We start from the raw sequence: 22,997 nt of genomic DNA, 5'->3' as shown, positions 1-22,997 counted from the left end.
AATATCCACTACCGTTCACCATGCATCTTCACAAACAAGGGCCTCTTTCTCACTCCAAACCATCACCGTGTAGAGAGCCAGTTACACTCTCTGCAAAGTTGTAGAGCAAAAACAGAATAAAGCTGAGAAGGTAAGAACGGGGCCATGGAAGAGCCCTGGAGTGTGGGTACAGGACAGAGTCTGAGCAGGAGCATGAAAACACTCAAGCTACGCTTGTGTTGTGAAGCTAGGAAATGAGTCACGTTCTGCTACGGACCGGGCACTTGACCTTGCGTACTTCACTCTTAAGCTCCCAGAGTCCATGAATCAAGTGTTGCCACTTGCAGTCTGGAAGCTTAGTCAGAGCCTAAGGAAACCCTGCCTTTGAGGATGCCCCAACTGGGCATCTGCTTCTGCCATCGATTCAACTTTTTAGGCACAGTGGAGGTGAGCGTAAGGGATTTCACAGTATGTTCCTGTGTTTGAATCTGGCTGAAGCAGGAGGGACTTTGAGTAAGCTACATGGGGTTTCTGAGTTTCACTTTTGCCCTCTGTGGGATAGGAATAGGGTTGTTGTCAGCACCGGAGACCTTGCACTCTGTAAGGGACCTGGCACAGAAGAAACTCTCAATAAATGATTGGTATTGTTGATATTATTCTTATTATTATCTGTCACCACAATCATTTCCTTGGCCCTATCTCATCGGGATAATTGTGGCCACAGGAAGTTTTCACTGTGAAAGTGGTTTGCACTAGATAAATGGGAACTGCACAGTGAATAATGCAATTAAAGAAAGCTTAAAATCAATTCCACCATCTTCTTTTTTATTTTCACTCATGGGTTATTTGTCGTCAAGTCTTGGACTGTATCTCTTTTTTTTGCCACCTCCCTTGGATTTTTCCCTTCTTCTCTCTTCTACCTGCTATTACTCTAAGCCGAGCACTCATTGCCTCCTGCTGTACTGGTGTTCCTGCCTCCAGGCTCTCTGAGAGCCTGCTTCTAAAGTGTGGTTCCTGGGCCTGTGGCACCACCAGCATGCCTCACAGCTTGCTGCAAATACAGCATCTCGAGGCCCTCACAGACCTGCTGAATCACAGGGCATGTTCATCACCCTGCTGTGGGGCCTCCATCCAACTCATTCGCTCAAGAGTAGCTTCTTAACAGTGTGTGCGTGTTCTGCCTTTGGACTATTTCCTGTCTCTAGTTCCTCTTAGTGCCTCTTTTGCAACAGGTGGTCGAGAGGGGAAGCATGGGGCCATGGAAAGGCACTGGAATAGGAGAATAGTGATTCAATCCAAGTTACCATCCATGACCTTGACTATGACAATAGAGTCTCTGAAATGGTCTCTATACTTTTATGATTTCCCTGTGTTGCCCTTCTCCACACCACATGATGAGATCTTCTTAAATTGTTAATTGGATCACATCTCACCCCCTGCCATATAGTGGCTTCTTGGTATCTAGAAACATTCAGAAGACCTTCTTGTGGCCTGCAAGGCACTGTGAGGTGGGCTTCTCTTGTCTCCTACTCCATGATCACTTTATTCAGTAAGGTAAGGACACATGAACCTTCCTTTGGTCCCATGTATAAGCCAGTTTTGTTCCCACATGACCTTCTTCTGATTCTGTCTATGACTGGCTTGGACTCTTCATTCCAGGCTCAGTACAAATGACATCTCCTCGGCGAGATCTTCCTTAACCTACAGCTAATGTAGCAAACCTCTCCCCTCTCCATCACTTTCTCCCTTTATCTTGTTTTATGTTCCATGTAGCGCTGTTCTCTGGAAGCATGCTTACCGTGTCTTTGCTTTCTTCTTGTATATTGCAGACTCTTTTGGTGAGGGATATCTTAGTTAAAATAATGATGGTCATGATTTGCTGAGTGCTCACTATGGGCGAGGCACTGTGTAAGGTGCACTCTAATGGATCAGTTTATTTGGATTATTTCATTCTCTTTAATGGATTCTTTGTGTCTTTGTCTACCCTGGTCTGAGGGTATCAACTCCCAAAATGCGGTGACAGTATCTATTTGTTGTCAGTCTGTTCCCAGTCTGTAGAAGATTGCCCACCATTAGGCATAGGAGTAGTGCTCAGGAAAATGGTTGTTTAGGAGATGTATGGATCCCAGAAGATTATTGCTGGGGAATACGTCTACATGGAAGGAAAGAGAAAGAGTCCCTCAGCTCCTATTCTGGGAGGAAATAGCCTTGAGTTCATCTTTATCTTTAGTCTAAGACAGGGAGCAGGCGTTGGAATCTGAGTTGGGGTTTGCTGTTGCAACCTTAGGTACAGAAGCAGATCCTGACAGTCTGGGAGAGGGGTTCTCGAGTGGCACCTTAACGAGAACAAACCCTTGCTAATACTTTCGGTTTAGTGCATAGTGTGGCTGGAAATACAGGGCCTTATGACTTTTACGTTCTTTGCGCGCACGCTTTCGATGTGCGTATGTGAGCCTTTATTATTATGGACTCAGCCGGCAGTAACCATGGTGAGTAGACCTATCACACAGCATTTTTCTGAGTCAGTTTAAAATGCTGACAATTAAATATACCGTACTCTTTTAAGCGATCCATCAGTCTCCCTTGTTGTCATGGTGACCGGAGTATATTTAGAAATGTGACAAGTACACTGAGTTCAATTGCACTTTTGCCAAAACATAGTTTTGCAGCTAAAATTGAATTTCCTGATTGAAGATCCAAGTGCTGTTAAGGGGGCATAATCGTTTCTATACATTATTCTGGAAGCATAACTTACATCATCCTATTAAATCAGCAGTTAAAGTCTTACTGGGCTAGTAAGATACTGACACTTGAGTGGTTGTACGTAGAGTTGATGAAATGAAGTAAAATAAAGGCGGCATCATGTTTTTTCCTTTAAAAATTAAATTGGGCCTCACCAATATAACTAGTTCAATGATTAATACCTTTATATCTTTATAAAGAAATTATAGGTAAGCGTGCATGTGTCTGTTCTTCCGGATTGTATTTTTAATTGAAAGAAATTTATTAGGCACCTCCTCTCTCCTACATACAATCTATTCTTAGCGGTATGAGGGCATCTCTTTTTCTTTGGTTTGACCTCGGATTGACAAGCATCCTTATTTTTCCCCAGCCTTGTTCCTGCTGGGTTCTTCATGGGGCAAAGAGATTAAATGAACATGACTTTTTGCCGAAACAAAAGGAAAAGTCAAAGTCCCCTCTCTTGTCTGGTTGGGAACTAGGTTTGGATTCTCAGTCCCTGTCTGTCCTTTGACCTGCCTCTGCAGTGCTAGGAGAATGGTGTTGACGATGCACTCCTTCCTTGTTCTTTCCACCAGAGGAAGTTGAGGAACTTATCCAGTGCCTGGTCATTATTACAGCCCTGCTTCCATTCCTGGCCAAAGACAGATTGTTTTTGCTTTGGGGATGAGAAATAACAAGTCCTGGATACTTTTGCCTCTGAGTTTTCATGGAGCTGAATGTGTCAGCAACTGGGATAGATTTTGAACCCTTGATGTTATATGGTTAAATTGTTTTTATTTCTTTCATGTACATTGCAAACAATGATGGGATATCCTAGTTATAATAGGTGGGTAAGATTTCCTGAGTTTTTATTATATGCTTGCATGTAGTAAGCTTTGTATGTATGTATGTATTTGAGCACACACACACGCACACGAGCAGGGGAGTTGGCAGGTAGACAAAGGGAGACAGGGGGAGAAGCAGATTCCCCATTGAGAGGAGAGCCCAATGCAGGGATTGATTCTAGGACCCCGAGATCATGACCGAGCTGAAGGCAGATGGTTAACCAAATGAGCCACCCAGGCGCCCCTGTAGTAGGGATTTTTAAGGATCATTTCAGTGGAACTACACAGTAAATCTTACGACGCACCTCTATTGCCATTCTTATTTCACATTAAGGAAACAGGTATAGAGAGATTTTGTCTATTGACCAAGAGTATACCTCAAATAACAGTGGAGTCTGGATTCTGATCTCAGTGCCCTACTAACCAGTGCCTGCTGGCCTACCCCGTGGTGAAGTCATATAGATATTTCAGTGTTTCCAAACGTTCACTGATGTGGCCACTACATAACAGTAAACAGGTAGCAGGGTCTGAAGGCATTGCTGAGCTGCCCTGTGTCTCCCCTAATGGTTTAGAACCAAAGGGGTTTGGTACTGGGCAGAAAGGGAACGTACATAAGTCCTGCCTAAGTGCTATGGTTTGGTATCAGGACCTCTTTACGTTCTTCAATGAATTTTTGTTTATGTGGGTGATAGCTAATGATACTCATCTTAGAAGTTACAATGGAAATAAAAGATTTTAAAGAAAAATGTTTGTATAAAAATAAGCACATTTCCCAAAAGAAAAAATAGGGGAATAACAATGTGTCATGGCATATTTTTTTTTAAGATTTTATTTATTTATTCATGAGAGACACAAGGAGAGAGAGAGAGAGGCAGAGATACACAGGTAGAGGGAGAAGCAGGCTCCATGCAGGGAGCCCGATGTGGGACTCGATCCCGAGACTCCAGGATCACGCCCTGAGCCGAAGGCAGGCGCCAAACCACTGAGCCACCCAGGGATCTCCACGACATATGCTTTGATTAAAGTTTATAAAGAAAATCTAGAATTTACAACAAGGGTTGGAAAAATGAAGTAGAAAAGATGTAATTATGGATTTTCTTCTTTGAACCTACACCAAAACTTGACAAGTGGTAGTTTCCTAATGTGCAGTTGCAGCTCATATCAATAAACTTCTTTATACTCTGTTATATTAAAATTCACTGATCTAATATTCACTTTGAATCGATCTCCACCTCTGTATAACACCACAAATTGGTCATTTGGAAATGCTGCGTTACTGAGTTATACGTATCTTCCAAATGTTGACAAGTTTCATTGTGTAACAACAATAGTAAATCACATTCATTAATATCACCACTGCTTTCATCAAAAAAGTATTTCAATTATTAGGAATATGTCATGTTGGGCAGCCCGGGTGGCTCAGTGGTTTAGTGCTGCCTTCAGCCCAGGGCCTGATCCTGGAGACCCAGGATCGAGTCCCATGTCGGGCTCCCTGCGTGGAGCCTGCTTCTCCCTCTGCCTGTGTCTCTGCCTCTCTCTCTCTCTCTCTCTCTCTCTCTGTCTCTCATGAATAAATAAATAAAATCTTTAAAAAAAAGGAATATGTCAAGTATATAATAGTAGTAGATGCAGTGTTTTTGAAATTCTAATTTTCACTCTAAAACTGATTTTTATCATTTGCAACAAATACCGTTAGTTGTTTTCCTTGAAATGATGGATTCTCTTGGTTTATTTTTGAGACAGTATCTGGCAAGAGCAAGTCTGAATGACCGTGGTACGTCAGTCATTCTTTCAAATAAAAATGATGTTTTGCGCAACCTGCTGTTTAGCTCTTGATTCAGTCACACAGTGCATTTCTTTGAGATGATCATTGTAGTTTGGGATTCAACAGAAGGTCTTTATGCCTACTTTCTATTTTGTCACATAGAGTATTTAAAAAGACGTGTTCAAGGATTGAGTTTAATAAAATAAGTTTTAGTGCATGGAGGAGAACCTATCCTGTTCTCCTGTATCCTGTTGTATCCTGTTGTAAGTGAACCTGTCCTGTCTTCCCTTTACTGTGGGTACCTGGTGGTGAAAAGTACACACACTGGCCATTTTTCTTTAATTATTGAAGTACAGTTGATGTAACACAGTTTTACATTAGTTGGAAGTACACAAGTGTTCCAAGGATACACATGGTAAATTCAACAACTCTGTAAGTCATGCCATGCTCACAAGTGTAGCTACCACCTGTCACCGTACAATGACGTTACAACGTCGCTGACTATATTCCCTATGAGTGTCCCAGCTTTTAGATACTCATACTGTTTCTAGTATTTAACAAAGAGAAGTGGGTTTGAGAGAGAACTTTAGAGGAAGGAATGGTGGAAATCTAGAAAGTGATGTGGAGTGGGGCATGGGGGAGAATATAAGCATCCAAACTTAATGAAGTGCTAAGAGAGAGGTAGCAAGAAGTGAAGGAGACGGAGGAATTAAAGCTACCCTTGAGAATCATTGTGGTGCTACTGCTTGATTTGTGTTAAGACTCTGGCCATTTTTACCCACTCTTGATTGCTTTTGCACCATTGGTGCAGATGTCAACACTGTGAAAAACACTCATCATGGACATTGAGAGCCAATGATCTAATCCTGTCCTTTCATTTTTCAGGTCAGCAGAGCTGAAAGGGACCTAGCCAGGACCACAGCACTGGTTAGTAGCAGTGCTTGGACAAGAACCCAGATATTAGTGAATTCCTCTTTTCTTCTTTTAACTTCCTGTGCCAGTTTTAGGAATCTCAAGGTAGCTGTTTCTGAATTTTGTGAATATGTGGTGCCCAATATATATAGTTATTGAATTTATTTGGAAAGATTTCCATTGGGTTTTTTTTTTTTTTTCATGTTAAGCCCTTTGCGTGTTTTCCCCGCTCTGTGCTCACCACCACACCACTGTCCTCTTTCCCACTTTTCAGTAGTGACCGCTGCTGCTCTTTAAACAGAACAGGTTCTGTCTTTGCCAAGACCTGAGAGAAGTTGAAGGAGCGGTTCAGTGCTTGTTCATTTTCTGGTTTAGAATTCCAGCTTTGCGGGGCTGGTGGGGGGAGACTCAGGGAGTTTGGGCTGACATTGCCACTTCCTTCTTCACCTGGACTCACTCATAGTCACAGGACAAGTTCCTGCATCCACCCATTCCCTTTTCTGTCACAGGAAAGTCATCTCACTAGAAGACCTCCACCTCCCACTTCTCTATTATAATTCTGTTATCTTTTTCTTTTATCTTTCATGTAGGAGGGAGGTCATGCAACCAAAATTACCCTTTACCTCTGCTTTTGCCGATGTCAATATTTTATGTGATCTGTTTCCTTCAGTAAGAACTGGTTAGACTGACATGGGCCGGGCGGATGCTGGGAGGGGCTATAGCACTGGACCCTGGTAGCACATTTTCTCTTCAGGACCCCTCTCCTGTTGACAGTGAATTTTTTGGGGGGGGATCATCAGGTTGAGATAGGTTACATTATATGAAAATGAGTGAATCTGGCAGACTGTGAAACGTGGGTTTGTGCACTTTCAAATGGATCCTTCTCTCAATTTCCAGTACGTTGAGTGTTCTTTTGTGAGATCTCCTTTGTTCCTACTTCTCATTCAGCATTGCACTGCTCTCTCCCACCTGGGAGCTTTTTTGCCTTTTTTTTTTTTAAACTTTGTTTTCTAACATTCTTCTTCCTCCATGTCTGTCTGGGTTTCCCAAAAGTGAACTATGATTTGACCTTTGGTTACCCCTGTGAATCAGCTTTTCCCTAAACTTAGGCCTTTGATGACTTCCTTTTCTAATGGTTTCTGCCCTTGCTTCCATTTCAGTTTTTCTCTTTCTTTCTGATATTCTGGTTATGGCTCTTGTCTAGCCATTTATTAGGCTCACTTATTGCCTACCATTAGTTCTGTTTTAACTCTTTAAAATGTGTTCTCCTGTGAACTTCTTGAGCCCAGGCACTTGTGTGTGGCGCATCCCAGCCGCCCCATCGATGTGCCGAATGGATTCTATTTTTACCCAGGGGTCTCTTCTTCAAAGGCCATTCTTCAAATTTGTATCTGGAGATCTGAGCTGTTGTTTATCTCTCAATATTGGGCAGCTAAATATCTGAAACACAGAGCTGCCATGGCCCATCTTTTAATGCTGACTCCCTCCCACTGCCAGGATGTTACACATGCCTTCCCCGACAGATGGCCATTGAGCCTCCACTTGAGCACTTCCAATTCTTTGTGAGGCAGTTTGTTCTACTGCTGGACAGCTTCATGTTTCATGCTCTCCTTTGCATTGTTCTGAAACTGGAGTTTGCACGGTTTCCACCCTAACAGTTTTAGCATTGTATATTTTGCAGAAGTGTAACGTGTCTTATACATGACCAGTTCTCAGATTCACAAGGATGGCTTTAATTTTTCCATGTCTTTTACTTGCTGCCTCTCTCTTAGCACTTAAACAAGTTTGGATGCTTATATTCTCTCCCCTGGTCCCCATCACTTCTAGATTTCCACCATGCTCTCCACCTCTAAAGTTCTCTTTCAAGCCTGCTTCTCTGTTAGACCCACAAACTCACGCTTTTTCCAGTATCTAAAAGCTGGAACATGCATAGGGAATATAGTCAGTGATATTGTGATGTCACAGTGATACTGTGATGTCATTGTATGGTGACAGGTAGTAGCTACGCTTGTGCTGAGCATAGCATGACTTACAGAGTTGTTGACTCACCATGCATATCCATTGAATACTTGCATACTTGGAACTAATGTAACATTGTGTATCAACTGTACTTCAGAATTAAAGAAAAATAGCTAGGATATAAATTCTAGTATCATAACTTACTAGGTGGGGGGAACTCAATCAGATTACTTAATTGTTCTGAGCCTTGGTTTATTCAGATACAAAATGTGTGTAATAATGACTTCCAAGAACATTTTTAAGGATTGAAGTATGCAAAATGCTTAGCTCAGTTACAGAAACATGGTGCGTTTAATAAATGTTACTTTTTGCTTGATTAACTCTTTTTGTGTTTAATCTTTCCAATGATTCTCTTTTGAAAATTTTAATTCTAGTATAGTTAGCATACACATAACATACAGTGTTACATTAGTTTCAGGTGTACAGTATAGTGATTCAGTAATTCCACACATCACTCAGTGCTCCTCGTGATAAGTGTACTCTTAATCCCCATCACCTGTTTCAGCTATCCCTCCACCAACCTCCCTTCTGGTAACCATCAGTTTGTTCTCTATAGTTGAGTCTGTTTCTTGGTTTGTCTTTTTTCTTTGTTCTTTTGTTTTATTTCTTAAGTTTCACTTATGACTGAAATCATATGGTATTTGTCTTTCTCTAACTGATTCCTTTCACTTTAGCATAATACTCTCTAGCTATGTCCATGCTGTTGCAAATGGCAAGATTTCATTCTTTTGTATGGCTGAGTAATATTCCATGCATATATACATGGAATATATACAAATGTATGTATATATATGTGGAATGGAATATATATATGTATTTCCACATATATATATATGTATGTATATGCTGACTCCTTCCCACTGTCAGTCAGGATATTACACAAACATGTGGGAAGGAGTCAGCATTAAAAGATGGGCCACTGCAGCTCTGTGTTTCAGAGATTTAGCTGCCCGATATTGAGAGATAAATAACAGCTCAGATCTCCATATATATGTGTGTGTGTGTGTGTGTGTGTGTGTATACATATATGTGTATATGTACACCACCTTTTCTTTATCCGTTCGTCTATCGGTAGACACTTAGGCTGCTCCCATGATACGGCTATTGTAAATAATGCTGCAGTGAACACAGAGGTGCATATATCTTTTCAAATTAGTATTTTTGCATTTGTTGGATAAATACCCAGTGGCATTACTGGATCATATGGTAGTTGTATTTTTAATTTTTTTGAGGAACCTCCATTCCGTTTTCCACAGTGGCTGTACCAGTTTGCATTCCCACCAACAATGCAGGAGAGTTCCTATTTCTCTACAACTTTTCCAGCACTTGTTGTTTCTTGTGTTTTTGGTTTTAGCCATTCTGACAGATGAGATGATATCTCGTAGTTTTGACTTGAATTTCCCTGATGATGAGTGATACTGAGCATCTTTTCATGTGTCTGTTGGCCATCTGGATGTCTTCGTTGGTGAAATGTCTGTTCATGTCTTCTGCCCATTTTTTAATTGGCTTGTTTGAGTTGATTGGGTGTTGAGTTGTATCAGTTCTTTATATATTTTGGTCACTAACCCTTTATCAGATATGTCATTTGCAAATATTTTCTCCCATTCAGTAGGTTGTCTTTTAGTTTTTTTGATTGCTTCATGATTTCTTTTTCCTTTTAAAAAATATGACTGACTTTAGAATTATTTGAAGAATTTCTCCCTTTCTCCCTTTCTTCCTCTAGTTCTTTCTTTTTAGATTTTATTCATACCAATCCTAAAAAAAAATATAAAATCCTATTGCTTCTAGATTCATTTCCCTTTTACTTTGTAAGTTTGTCTATAACCTAACAGGGTTTTTTGGCAAATACTATTTTTATCTACATGAATTTTTTCAACTCCTGCCTACATCTCTGCTCATGTATTCATCAGCTTCTATTATTCTTCCTGTGGAAAACATTTGTCCCCCCCTTTTAATGGGTTAATGATGACTGGGCCATTGCAGATTACTTAACTCCTCATTGAACTCCTCACTCAATAGCTTTTAGAGTTTTTAGTTGAATAATATATTTTTTAAATTAAATATTTAATTAACGTCAGTTCAACCAGCATTTACTCAGCACTTTTTTTTTAAAGATTTTTATTTATTTATTCATGAAAGACAGAGAGAGAGAAAGAGAGGCAGAGACACAGGCAAAGGGAGAAGCAGGCTTCATGCAGGGAGCCCGACGTGGGACTCAGTCCCGGGTCTCCAGGATCACACCCCTGGGCTGAAGGCAGGCGCTAAACCGCTGAGCCACCCAGGGATCCCCTACTCAGCACTTCTAATATGACATGTGTTGAGTGAGGTGCTCTAGGAATTACATAAAACACTATTTTAATTTGTTCATGCATTCATTCACTGAACATTTTCTTGAGTCCTAAAGAATCAGATTCTGGGTTTGGGGTTCAAAAAAACTGAGTTAGACAGGGTTTCTCTCCTCAAAGCACATAATGAAATAAAAGTGATAAGACAGTGTGGTAATTTCAATGATCTGGGAATGGATCCATCCAGGCATTGTGAGAAAGGCTACTTCACCAAACCTTTCTAGATTGGGAAAAGCTTCACAGCAGGTGGGATACTTAAAGATTGAGTGAGGGGCTTAAAGTCTACTGGAAAGATAAGACCCCTGCTAGGGTTTGGGTTGTGTTTGGTTATTAAGCCAATTCTGTGAAAACGAACCACTAAGTTCTGTGTATTATCCTTGACTCTCCTATTCCTTTCAATCATATTCACACAACACTTTTCATTCTTCTGTTTATTTTAGGGGCTTTAGAACCAGCAGAATAACTGAAAGATAGATGTGATGATATTATAGGTTTGCTTCTGGGACCTAATTACTGCACAAATGCATATTTCTGCATTCCAAAGTAGCAATAATAACATAAATACGTAAAAATAATCTCATGATAGTATGACACATTACAGAGTGTTTCTCAATCCATCATTTCATTTACTTCTTATAGAATAGCTTAGTGCTTGTGGGTTTCCTGAGTGTCTTCAGCACTGTTACCGATAGATAAGAGCCTAAGAGTTAGCAGTGAATAATTATGTAGGGAGGGTTTGCAAAGAATTTTTTCTCTCTTCATTCCAAGGTGATCACGCTGCATTTTCTGATTTTACTTAGATCCCAAGACCAGGTCTGTCCGTTATGAGGCCACTAGGAAGGCATCCTTTCACCACTTTGTGTCTCAGCTTTGTTACTTGTCAGATAGGAATATTGCTGCTGTTACTAACAATAACACCGACTTTGCCTCACTGGATTGAGATGAGGAGTTAAATCATTAATTTGTGTGAGTGCAGAACGTATATAACCAGTCACAATTATAAATCTAAAATGCACCTTTTGAGTGACCAGATTATCAGCTGCTTCAGTCGAAATAAGTTCAACTTAAGTTTTATTTGTTTCTGCATGCTTTCTAAGGTAGCTTCATGTTGTACTCTCCTCTGTTTAGCTCCAAGTGACTGCAGGCAAGTGCTGAATGTTCAGTAAGCACTTGTTGAGTGAAGTTTTTTTTTTTTTTTCCTTTTTTAATACTGACCTTTTAAAGTCCAGTGTTGGATATTTGTAAGCTACTTATATTTTTGCTTAGGATTCCTCAAGCCTCTCATTTAATTTCCAGATTATAAGTTCCACTGATAGAACCCTTATAAATATCACATTAAGAAGCTGAGCATTACCTTTAGGCCAAAGCAATTTACTTTTTAAAAATCTGATTAATTTCAACACAATCAGCCGGGATGTCAGAAGATCTCAGTGCCTCTGATAGATGCTGACAGGTGAGGAAATTAAAATCAGGGAGGGAAGCAATTAAATACTGGCAAACATTACTTTAATGAGACAACCAAATCATTCATAAGCCATGGAATATGTTGTATTTTTGATAAGTATCTTAGGGTGGTGGGTGAGAGAGTGCATTTAAAAATGCTCTTTGTACGGGATCTGGTGATGAGAGTAGAGGCCTTTCTGTGTTAGTTACCTATTGCCTTTGGCCTGGTCTGACATTTCCATAGTTTTTGGAGACAGACTTCCTGATAATTGTATTAAAGATTATGCCATTGTTTAATTTAAGCAAATCTAGTATATGATTTAATTTAAATGAGTAAATAATTTAAATCAATCTTACCTCTACCACTACCTTAAAACTCAGACAGAGACACCTGGGTGGCTTAGTGGTTGAGCCTTTGGCTCATGGTGTGATCCCGGGGTCCTGGGATCGAGTCCCGCATCAGGCTCCCCGCAGGGAGCCTGCTTCTCCCTCTGCTTCTCTTTCTGTGTCCCTCATGAATAAATAAATAAAATCTTAAAAAACTCAGACAAATGCACAAAATCCATGACAAAGTAATTTTTGGCCCTTTCACAAGTGATTTAGGGGTAACTGCCGTCAGGACTTATGAAAAGAGAAACCTAGAAAAAAAATGCATATTTCATACAACTTCCAATTCAGAAGACTTGGGAATTAAAGTACAAGAGCAATACCTAGGCACTCGATCCCTATTAAGCTCTTCTTTTCAGGATAACACCCCTGTATTCAGGAAGGACATCTGAGACCAGAATGCTAACAAGTTACCCACTTGTTGGCTCAGTGCAAGTTTCTACAAGGCTCTGTTATGTTGCTCATTGGTACTGTAGCACTTGTAAAATATCAAGTATTAAGAAATATCTTTACATTGACCACAGTGATTCTGGTGTTGGTTGGTTGGAATTTGTGTTCGTAATGTTAGGATCATCATTGTAGAATTGTATTGCTAAAAAATTGTCCTGGGATGCAGGGGTCAGTTCAGAAGATACCATGGTTTGTGAAATACCTGTTTTCTCTGCTCTCTTCATTTCTCATATTCTTACATTCCTTTCTGCCTTTTTCCTTGTTCCCCATCATATTTCTTTCTTCTCTCTCTTTTTCATTGCCTTCATGTATTCACTGCTGTTTTTCCCAAAATACAGTGTAAATTATCAATTATTCTATACTGGTTCCAAGTTGACTTGGTGAATCTTGCTTTTGCATATACTTTAATTAATAGGTTGAAGTTTTGCAAATTAAATGTTGAGTATACAGGTTTCTTTATTTTGGGTTGAAATTGCTTCTGAAGATGAGAATTTTTTTTTTTTTTGAGAGAGAGGATGGGTGGTTTGACCAAGGATGCAGACTGCCAGGATCTTGGTCAGCACTTACAAATACAGAGGCGGCTAAGGATGACTGACTTGCTTTATTAACCAGATGCTACAGTGGGGTTTGTGAGTTATCCAAGATACCTTTATGAGTCTAGTGGAGAACTCCATTACATTAGGTAATACCCATGAGTTTTGGGGGATGCTTGACACTCCAATCATGTGAGGGGGATGATGAACTTCTTAGCTAGGAGGCTTCAGCTTTTGTACTGCTTAACATGAGACTTCTTGATGAGAGAGAATTCAGGGGCGCTGGCTTCTGTTGTTTCTGTGGCTTGTGTTTTGAGAGTTTGCCAAAGATGTTGCATCTCTGAAACTATACTGGGGAGAGCTGAGAAAGTCTGCATAGTAACCCTGCATCAAACACTCCTTTTGCCCTAGCTTCATAATGTGTCACTTCTGGTTAGACCACAGATATGAAGTCTTCTCTCTCTCTCTCTTTCTTTCCTTTCACTCACTAAAGAAACAGGGCTCGATACTAAATGGCTTTGGTGCCTTGACACTTTTGTATGGTATGTGCTCCCAAATGGGAGACTGCATCACGTAATAGAAGGGTGCTTACTGATTTTGGTGTCCAGATTCAAGGTTCCATTTTTATCTGATCCATATTAACCATATAATCTTTGAAGTTTGGTTTCCTTATTGGTAAAATTGGCAATAAAGATGATTAATGTTTTGATTTTGGTGGCCTATGCAAGACTTTCTTGCAGGCTGCATTATCAACCATGTTCTATTTTTAACCTTATTTGAGTCCTATATGTTCTTCAGTTGGAAGCTTCATCTGAGGGACAAACTTTAGGCACAAAGGCACAGACTTTAAAATGATTTGTGATGTATCTGCAGTTCCTTCACCTAAAGCAGCATCTCTTGCTTTTGGGAGTTGAGAGGAAATTTGATTTTTAAATTTTGAGGTGTTGCCTTTTGAAACATTCTTTGTTTCAAGAATGTTGTTAGGTGAGGCCATGGGAGATACACATTGATAATTATTGCAGTGTTTTAAAACTAGGCATATGAATCAAAGAAATTCCCAACCCAGAGATATTCTCTAGCACTGTGTGCTTCTAATGTCATTCTTTGATCAGATAAACATGGGCTCATTGGAAGAAATATTAATGCTTTGTATACCACCACTGTCCATATCTATAGATATGAAATAATGGAGGAAAATCTTCCAAAAAAAAAAAGTGTGACTGAGTTTGGCTGTGAAGTAGATATTAAAATCCTTATTTACATATAAGGAAATTGACACTCAGAGAGTTTAAGTAATTTGCCTAAGGACATTGTTAAGAGGAAGACCAAATCTCCAAATCTCACAAGGTTCTAAATCCCTTGTGTTTTTGCTGCTGTCTCATGTCAATCAAATAGTTGGTCTTATTTTACTCTTCCCTCCTCCACCCAGTCTACTGAATTAAGTCAATGAGTTGTTTCTATTTTCCTAACCTAATAGCCCAGGACAGACTAAGCTATAAAGGAAAAATCACTGAAACAACAGGCGGAGTCTGGAGAGTCCAAACTTGTACCCTACTACGTATTATACTGTGTAGTCTTGGGCAAGTTACGCACCTTTCTGAACTTTAGTTTCTGTATCTATAAAATGACAACAATAATAGTCATATACAATATATTTGTGAAGTTAATCATGAGAAATATGCTAGTTCCTATCTCCTTCTGTCTTGTACCTCCACGAATTTTTGTTTCCTCACCTGTGAAGTGAGTAGACCAATCTCTTCCTGTTTCTTTGCTGGGTTGTTATGGATTGAAGCAAGATAATGAATGTGAAAATGTTTTGCAGAACAAGAAACTGCTATATATGCTATATATATAAGAGTTTATGACAAGATACAGATTAGTACCTAAGAGTAACGTGTACCTATTTCATTTACAGACGCTGGCATTGTAGTTTGCTGAATCTTACATCCACTGACCATTCCAGGAGCTAGCTATCTGAGGTAAGAGAGGATCGGCACCTTTTTATTTATGAAATGCTCTTAAGTGTCCTAGCAATAATATTGAAGGTTGATTTTACTCCCAACAAAGAAATACAGAAGCATTTAATGAGCAGCAAAACCTGAAAAATGGCCAAAGCAATGAACTACCAGCTTTTTATCTCTTCTTGATTTAATTTCCCCTTTCAATTTGTAGCCTCATGGTTTAATTCCAAAAGCACAAAAATCCAGGCAACACAGGAAATTCATATTTACCAAGTATTTAAGTGTCCATAATGTGCAATGTTCTTTTTTAAAAATTTTATTTATCTACTTTAGAGAGAGAAAGAGAGGGAGAGAGGGAGAGAGAGAGAGAGAGAGTGTGCAGTGGGGGCAGGGGCAGAGAGAGAGAGAGAGAGAGAGAGAGAATCCAAAGCAGACTCCCCGCTGAGCATGGAGCCTGACATGGGGCTCCATCCCACAGCTGGGAAATCACCATCTGAGCTGAAACCTAGGGTCAGATGCTTAACCAACTGTGCGACTCAGGTGCCCCCATAATGTACTATGTTCCTATCTACTGCCTCTTTGTATCCCTAGCTAGCCTGTGGCAGGAGGGCTTCTCTCCAGTGTCCTGGCTCTTGTTTGAGTGAAATTTTCAATACACTGGGCTGCCAGTGCTTCCTGGCTCTGAAAGGGACCAAACTCCTCTTGTCAGCTCCATCACTGTCTTTTAGCTGCCCAGAAAAGATCTGAAAAAGACATAATTCAAGGCTATAATGACAACAACAAAATGCTAAGAATACAGAGAATGAGCTAGAGGTTTTTGAACTTAGGACACATGGTATCTACAGTGCTGCTCTTCTAGGGGGCCAGTGCGAAGGCCTACATCAGTGGATGTAGGCCTTTGGTGAATGAACATTCTCATCGTGATTTTGTCAATAAAATAGAGGCAAGAAGAAAATATGTAAAGGAAGCATGATAGTAGCAAAACTTGCAAGATAGGAGTTTTCTTTTGTGGCTAACTAGCCAATATTTGCACTTCCCAGTTAGGTCTGCAGTGTTCTATGTGGTCTTTGAGAAGATTTGGATGAAAAAGAAGTGAAGAGGTCAATATGGTGTTCCTAACTACAGGCCCCAAAGTATAGCAACTTTGTGGAAGATTTGATGTCAGCATTTAAAATACTGTAGACATTTGTTTTACCGAATATTTCAGCAAATATTTCATGTTATTTACATGATCTTGAACTGCCAGTGTGACTTCGGTTACACAGACCTTTGAAAATATTGAAGTTTGTTGTCATGTTTGTCAGAGTTAACAGTTGAGAATTGAGTAGACATTGTGGTGTTATATTGATATGATTTTTTAAATTAACGTGGTTTTCAAAGCTAATATTCACCGTAAGAACATGCCATGTAGGGCAGCCTGGATGGCTCTGTGGTTTAGCGCTGCCTTTGGCCCGGGGTGAGATCCTGGAGACCCGGGATCGAGTCCCATGTCAGGCTCCCTGCATGGAGCCTGCTCCTCCCTCTGCCTGTGTCTCTGCCTCTCTCTCTCTCTCTGTGTGTGTCTCTCATGAGTGAATAAATAAACTCTTTGGGGGAAAAAAAAAGAATATGCCATGTGCAAACAAGGGGGGTCATGTATGGACTGTGAAACGCCTCTATAATTAAATAAGACAGAGCAGCCACTTATTGTTTAGATTTTACTCTCTGTCCTACAACAGAGAAGGTTATAAAAAATGGTAGTGACCAAAAATACAGGAATGATTCCTGCCCATTTTTGGGTCCCTCTCTAGTCTGTAAAATACTCCAGCAAAAACTCCTTTCTAATTTATTTCATGTATTTTCATGGATAAATCTATCAGAAAAGAATGTCCTGTAGACATGTAATATAGTTTTTGATAGCCCTGTTAGGCAGAGAGCTAAGTGGTTCCTTCAGAGAAGCTGCAGGTATATTAACTTTTCTCCAAATGCCAGTTGTTAAATATTAATAGAGTAAGCTTTGAAACTATGTAACCATGCCCCGCTTCTGCACCAAAACCCATCTTGAAACTGCAAATTGGAGTTTAAGCAAGCCTTGGGAGGTTAAGAAATGATTGCTCCTGAGACAGAGGGGTTTCATCTATATCTGTTCATCCATCCAGCTGTCCATCCATCCAGCTATCCATCCATCCATCCATCCATCCATCCATCCTTCCTCAATATTTTGGAGGTGGGGATTGGTGGGCAGGGAAGGATAAAAACTTCTCAAATAACCTTTAGGAGGTAGAGAAGTAAATATTCTGGGGGCATGTTGTAGAAATTTAAAATCATCTTGTGGTAATAATTGGTATCAGTGGCAGTAATGAAGAAAGAATAACAGTTTAAATAAATAATTAGACTTGACAGTAGATGTGTCAACAGGTACCCACTTAATGAGTGTAATCATGTTTTTCTCTGCTTTCAACGTTGATCCACTGACTGTGGTGTGTTCCCCTGTTCCATTTCCAAACCAAATCTATTTAAAGCTGCACTTCATGGAATCTGAAACAGTATACCCTGTTTACTATTTAGAGCTGATACCCAATGTTCTGGAATAGGCAAGATCTGTACTTGAACAAGAATAGGCTTCTGGCCTCCTGTAGACGGTTGATTATCCTTGTTTTCCACAGGGTGATTCATTAGCAGGGATGAATAATACTGAATTAATTATCATGGACTTGTCTCTATTGCTAGAGTGGATTGTTTATTATAATTTGATGGAAACAGCCCTAGTCTACCTTAAGTCAAATTAATCAGTTACTGCTTTTTTTAGGTGGAGGTTGAGGCAGTAGTTATACATGAAAGTGCTTCTCAGTTACCTAGATAGAATAGCATTGTTTTGGGGAGCGAAGCCATGTGTTTTATGTTGTGTTGTGTGAACCAGACGCCGTGAGAATCTAATTATAATCCCAGCTCTGGCTGTGTCACCTTGGCAAGTCACTTTCCCTCTCCAGGGTCCAGTTCAGTATCTAACAACAGATGGAGTTGGACCAATTGATCATGGCATTACTTCTAGTCAAATGTCCTATTGTCTGTGTTTGCATTTCTTAGCCAGTCTTTTCTTCCTCCTGCTGTTACTTTTCTGAAGTCATAGGAAAGTCTTATGACTCTACCACAGAACCGGTGCTTGGAAGTAGGTATTTCTCTATTAGTTTTGTGTGTGTGTGTGTGTGTGTGTGTTTACATACAGAAGAGCAGTTAATGATTTGAATTATATCTACACTAGGGTAGGATGTTTATGCACTGATCATCCCTAACCTCCAGCAACATTCAGTTTCTGGTTAGAAAGGAAGAAAAAATGCCCATCTTCCTCCATGTTTCTCTGCTCCATCATCTGAGTCTCATTTTTAGAGGCTTACCCGCTGGTTAGCGTTTATGGGTTCTTTTTCTGTTTGACTTCTGTAGGTTGAGTCATTGACCTGTAAGGAGAGGTCAGAATGTCAAAACCAGAGGAGACTTTAAGAACCAACCTAGCCAGGTTACCTCATTTCAGAGACTGAGATTTGGAATCAAGGTGCTAGTGGCAGATCCTGGCCTAGAACTTTTCTTCTGACTCCATAGTCGTATCTCTGTTTTAGGAGAGATATCTCTTTCTATAAACTGTCCTTTCTCTTCCCAGTATTTAAAGAGCCATTGTTTTTCAGGTAAAACCTGTCTCAGTGTCAAAGCAAGAATATGAGATGCTTTTAAAGCAAAAATGGATTCCAGCCATCTTTGTTAATTCCGTGGGGCAGTAGAATATTCTTACTGGCTGGCTTCTGCTGTCTGTTTTTTATTAGGAGACTATGGATTCCCCTGCAGTCCTTCCTGTAAGGGATGACTTGACCCTGACATCACCTCTGTTTCCTCCACCCGCCTCCTGCCCTTTTTTGATCCAGTGAATTATAGGAAGCTGAGGATGAGCGCCTAGCTGGCTGTTTACTGTGCATAGTGGGGAACATTAATAAAGAGAAGACAGATGAAGGATTAATAAGCAAGAGGACAGGAGAGTAATAGCCAACACAGTGAAATCTAGTTCAAGGCCTGTAATTCCCAGGTGCAGTGCTACAGGAGATTAATAGCAACATCTCTCATTCTTTCAGACTGTCTCTCTGCCTTGTTCTTATGGGACTGGGCTGGGACTGAGAAGCAGCTGGAATGATCTTTGCCAAAACCAAACTCATGTTTTCATGAGATTTCCAGGTCCAGAGGAGAGAGTCGTAATTATCCATCATTTAGAAGATAATTTAGAGGCCACTGGATCTAAGCACATATTTTGGACCTTCTGATACTGAAATACAGAGTGTGGAAATCATTTTACCCAGTCTGAAGTTCAAATTCTGGCTCTAATTACTATGCTTCGACTCTGTTGAAGCAATGACCTCGCCCCGAACCTCAGTTTCTCCATCTATGCAATGGGAAGAGAAGGGGGGTGGAATAGATGATGTCAGAGGTTCTCTCAGTTCTGATTTTCATGAGTCTCTGATCAGTCCAGGGTCCCATAGCAAGTGTGCATCTGAGCCAGGTCCTGAATCCAGAACCGCCTTTCTGTGGTTTGGAGCGTGCATCATCAAAGCTTCTACTACCCATAGGGGCGTTAAACAGTGTATTTGCATCCTTCAGCCTTTTAAAAATTAAACACACCCTTTTTTTCCCCTTCTGTTGACAGGTCTCTTTTTGTCAAGGGACTTGTCTAAGACAGTAGTTTTTAATTTGTGTGTGGTACCTATGTGTGTTTATGGTGGACAGTGTAGGGAAGAGGATTATGGAATGTTTAAAAATTTAGGTGAATCTATGAAATAGTTAAAAATGCACATCTGCATAAAACGTTGTCTATAATTTTAGGTGGTTTGTAGACCTTCTGAAGGCCAATGTAGATTCTAGGTTAAGCAGAAGATGTTCTTTAATATGGAAGGCCTGAGGTGACATTTGGCTGACATACATTTCCTGTTGCTGTTGGATTTTTCCACAGTTCACCTATGGTTCTACTCTGAGTGTCAGGCTCATTTATAAGCATGACCCTGGACAGTTAAATATCTCAGACTGTTGAGTTGAAACTGCTATTCTGCTCGCTTCATTCACTCACTCAAATTACTTTTAAACCAGAATCAGTAAATGATAGCCATTTTAATATATTATTTCATTTAATCTTACAAAACAGAGGATTATTTTTTTTTCCATTTTTCATGTACAGAAGCTGAGCTCAGAGTGGTTGAGTAATTTGCCCAGTCATACTGCTAATAAACAGCAAAGTCTGGATTCAAATCCAGATCTGGTCCCAAATATGTGATTCCCTCCAGAGATCATACTGAATATGAAGAGGGACAATGAAAATTCTGTAAATCATAGAAATCCCTGGTAGAAAATGGTCAGTGGGACCCAGAAGAGTTCAGAGAGGGAAAAGATCACATATCCTGAATCATTTAGGCGATGATTTATTAATTAAATACTTATCTGGTACCCTAAGGCAAACTAAGAAATATTAGACAATTGTATAAAATGCATTATAAGTAAACTTATTTTTTTTCTTTTTCTTCAAACCTCTATCAGGTTAGTGGTCTCAATTTCTTCATTTTTGTAAGTGAGATGAGGAGGAGACAAAAACCGATTAGAGTCATAGTACCCTGATAACTGTGAGTTATCAACTGGATTGGAATGTCAATGCTTTGGGGAATCCGTTTGTTGTTTTCTCCCTTGTTATACTGAGCGTGGGAGTTTTTAACAGAGACTCCTGACCATGCATGGATCAGCACAAATGCAGATGTGAGCAGCTAGTATTTGGATCGTGCCAAGATGTAATGTCTGCCACATGTGTGAAGCTAATGCTTAACGCTCGGTGACCCACTGTGAATGTACGTGCGAGCCATGAGAGTGAAAACTGGTGCCAGAGGTGAAAGAGGCCTCAAAGATTGTCAGGTGCACGGCCTTCACCTCACCCGTGGGGAAACAGAGGCAGAATAAAAATCCGACTTCATACCAGCCTCTATGATAGTGTTGACCTCGATTTTCTGTCTTCCGCTGGCTCACACTCACATAGCCCATGAGCTTCATAGGTCGATACACCTGGATTGGGAATGCAGCATAAGTAGTTGCATGACCTTCGATACATTACCTGATTTCTTTGGGTCTCAGTTTTGTTGCCTGTCAAATGGAAATCAGGACTGTTGTGAGGATGAGTTCAGTATACAGAGGCATTATGGTTAATGTGATTGGTAATCCCCGTCATAGCCTGAACACACAGGCTGGTTGTCCTGCTTTGACAGATATTACTTCCTGATTTCATCTTAGTTCTTCTTAGGCCCTTGCTTGTCAAAGTTTGGTCTGAAGACCAGGAGCATCGACATCACCTGGGATCTTGTTAGAAATGCAGACTTCAGGCCACCCTCCAGACCTCCCGAATTGGAATCTGCATTTTAACAAGATCCCCAGGTAGTTCATATGCTCATTAGACTTTCAGAAGCATTGTTTTATGCCTGAGATCAATGTCAAGGCCATTGGCCATGGCCTGGTGCCAGTGGCTGGCATCCTGCCAGCCTTTTGGGGGCATGCCTTACCCATGCCTTACCATGGCCAGAGGGAAGCCTGTGAAGTCGCTCCCTGGGAATCATGGAAGGCTGGCTTGAAGGAATCCAGCAGCCTTTATCTTTTCAACGCCTTTCATTTCCTCAGAACTACGACTCACAGGGGTCAAACTGGGATTGGATCCCAAAGCCTTTCTGCTCACAAAGTCCATGTTCTTTTCATTAAACCATGATGTCTCAGTCGAGAGGCACGCTGGGCTGTGCGTATGAGAACTCCCCATTCCCCCATTGTGTGGATGTTTCCACACTGGCTGTTTTACTCAGTTACTCAATTCCTAGAGGGGAAGAATTTAAAAAAAAGAAAAAAAAGGCAAAAAGCTTGAGTTGAAAGCCAGGATCCTGCAGCTTAATCAGTTATTTTCGTATTTTAATGAGGATGACTATTGTGAAATAAGTAATTATTAATTACTCAAAACTAATGAAATATTTTAGTTTCCTTGCTAAAAAAGCATATGGAAGCTAAAAGAAAGCATATGGGTGTTTTTCGGGAAGCATATTGGTGAATGGACAAATTACAGTGGTGCCAATATGCCTTTGCTGTCTGGCTAGGGCCATCACTGTGTGTGCTGGCATCTGAGTCCTCGTGTGTTTAAAGAGATTTTTAAAAATTCCCATCTGATGTGTGTGTTGGGTTGCCTCTGGAGTTACACAGCTCTGTCTCACAGTTCTCCTGCCATGATTTCACTCTGACCTTGCTTGTTGAGTGTCCCTCGTACACAGCCTCTGCCATCGGTGGCTGCCACACGCCTCCCTCCCAGATGCTGGAGACTCGCAGGGTCTCCCCCGCCGATGGCTGCGTGTTGAGACTGTTCATCCGATGGTTTTCTACAGCAGTAGAAACCGTACCCTGTTACGCTGGATGTGCATGCTCCCCTGGGGAACCCGTGTGATACTGTGGGCCAGCCATCGGTTTCTTCCTTATGACGCTGGGATGATATTGCGCGTGCCCCTCCACTCACAGGCACGGCTGTTTATCCAGTGTATGGTCCTTGCCCTCTGCCTCTCCTCTCCTTTCTTTTCTGTCTCTTCCCTCTTGCCCCATAGGTAGTCAATCTGGGAAAT

At 40.6% G+C, this 22,997-nt stretch overlaps 1 protein-coding gene across 46 annotated transcripts in view; it reads left to right on the top strand.

Moving 5' to 3' along the window:
• Nucleotides 1-22,997, top strand: part of LPP (LIM domain containing preferred translocation partner in lipoma) — a 657,925-nt gene that overhangs the window by 154,797 nt on the left and 480,131 nt on the right. For all 46 annotated transcript variants that reach the window (XM_072752457.1, XM_072752453.1, XM_072752428.1 and 43 more), the window contains one exon: nucleotides 15,315-15,378. The gene's annotated coding sequence lies outside the window, so the exon portion shown is untranslated. The remainder of the gene's footprint in view (nucleotides 1-15,314; nucleotides 15,379-22,997) is intronic.

Source organism: Vulpes vulpes, chromosome 3 (assembly GCF_048418805.1).
Source record: "Vulpes vulpes isolate BD-2025 chromosome 3, VulVul3, whole genome shotgun sequence".
Lineage (NCBI taxonomy): Eukaryota > Metazoa > Chordata > Mammalia > Carnivora > Canidae > Vulpes > Vulpes vulpes.
This window is presented reverse-complemented; position numbering and strand designations above follow the sequence as displayed.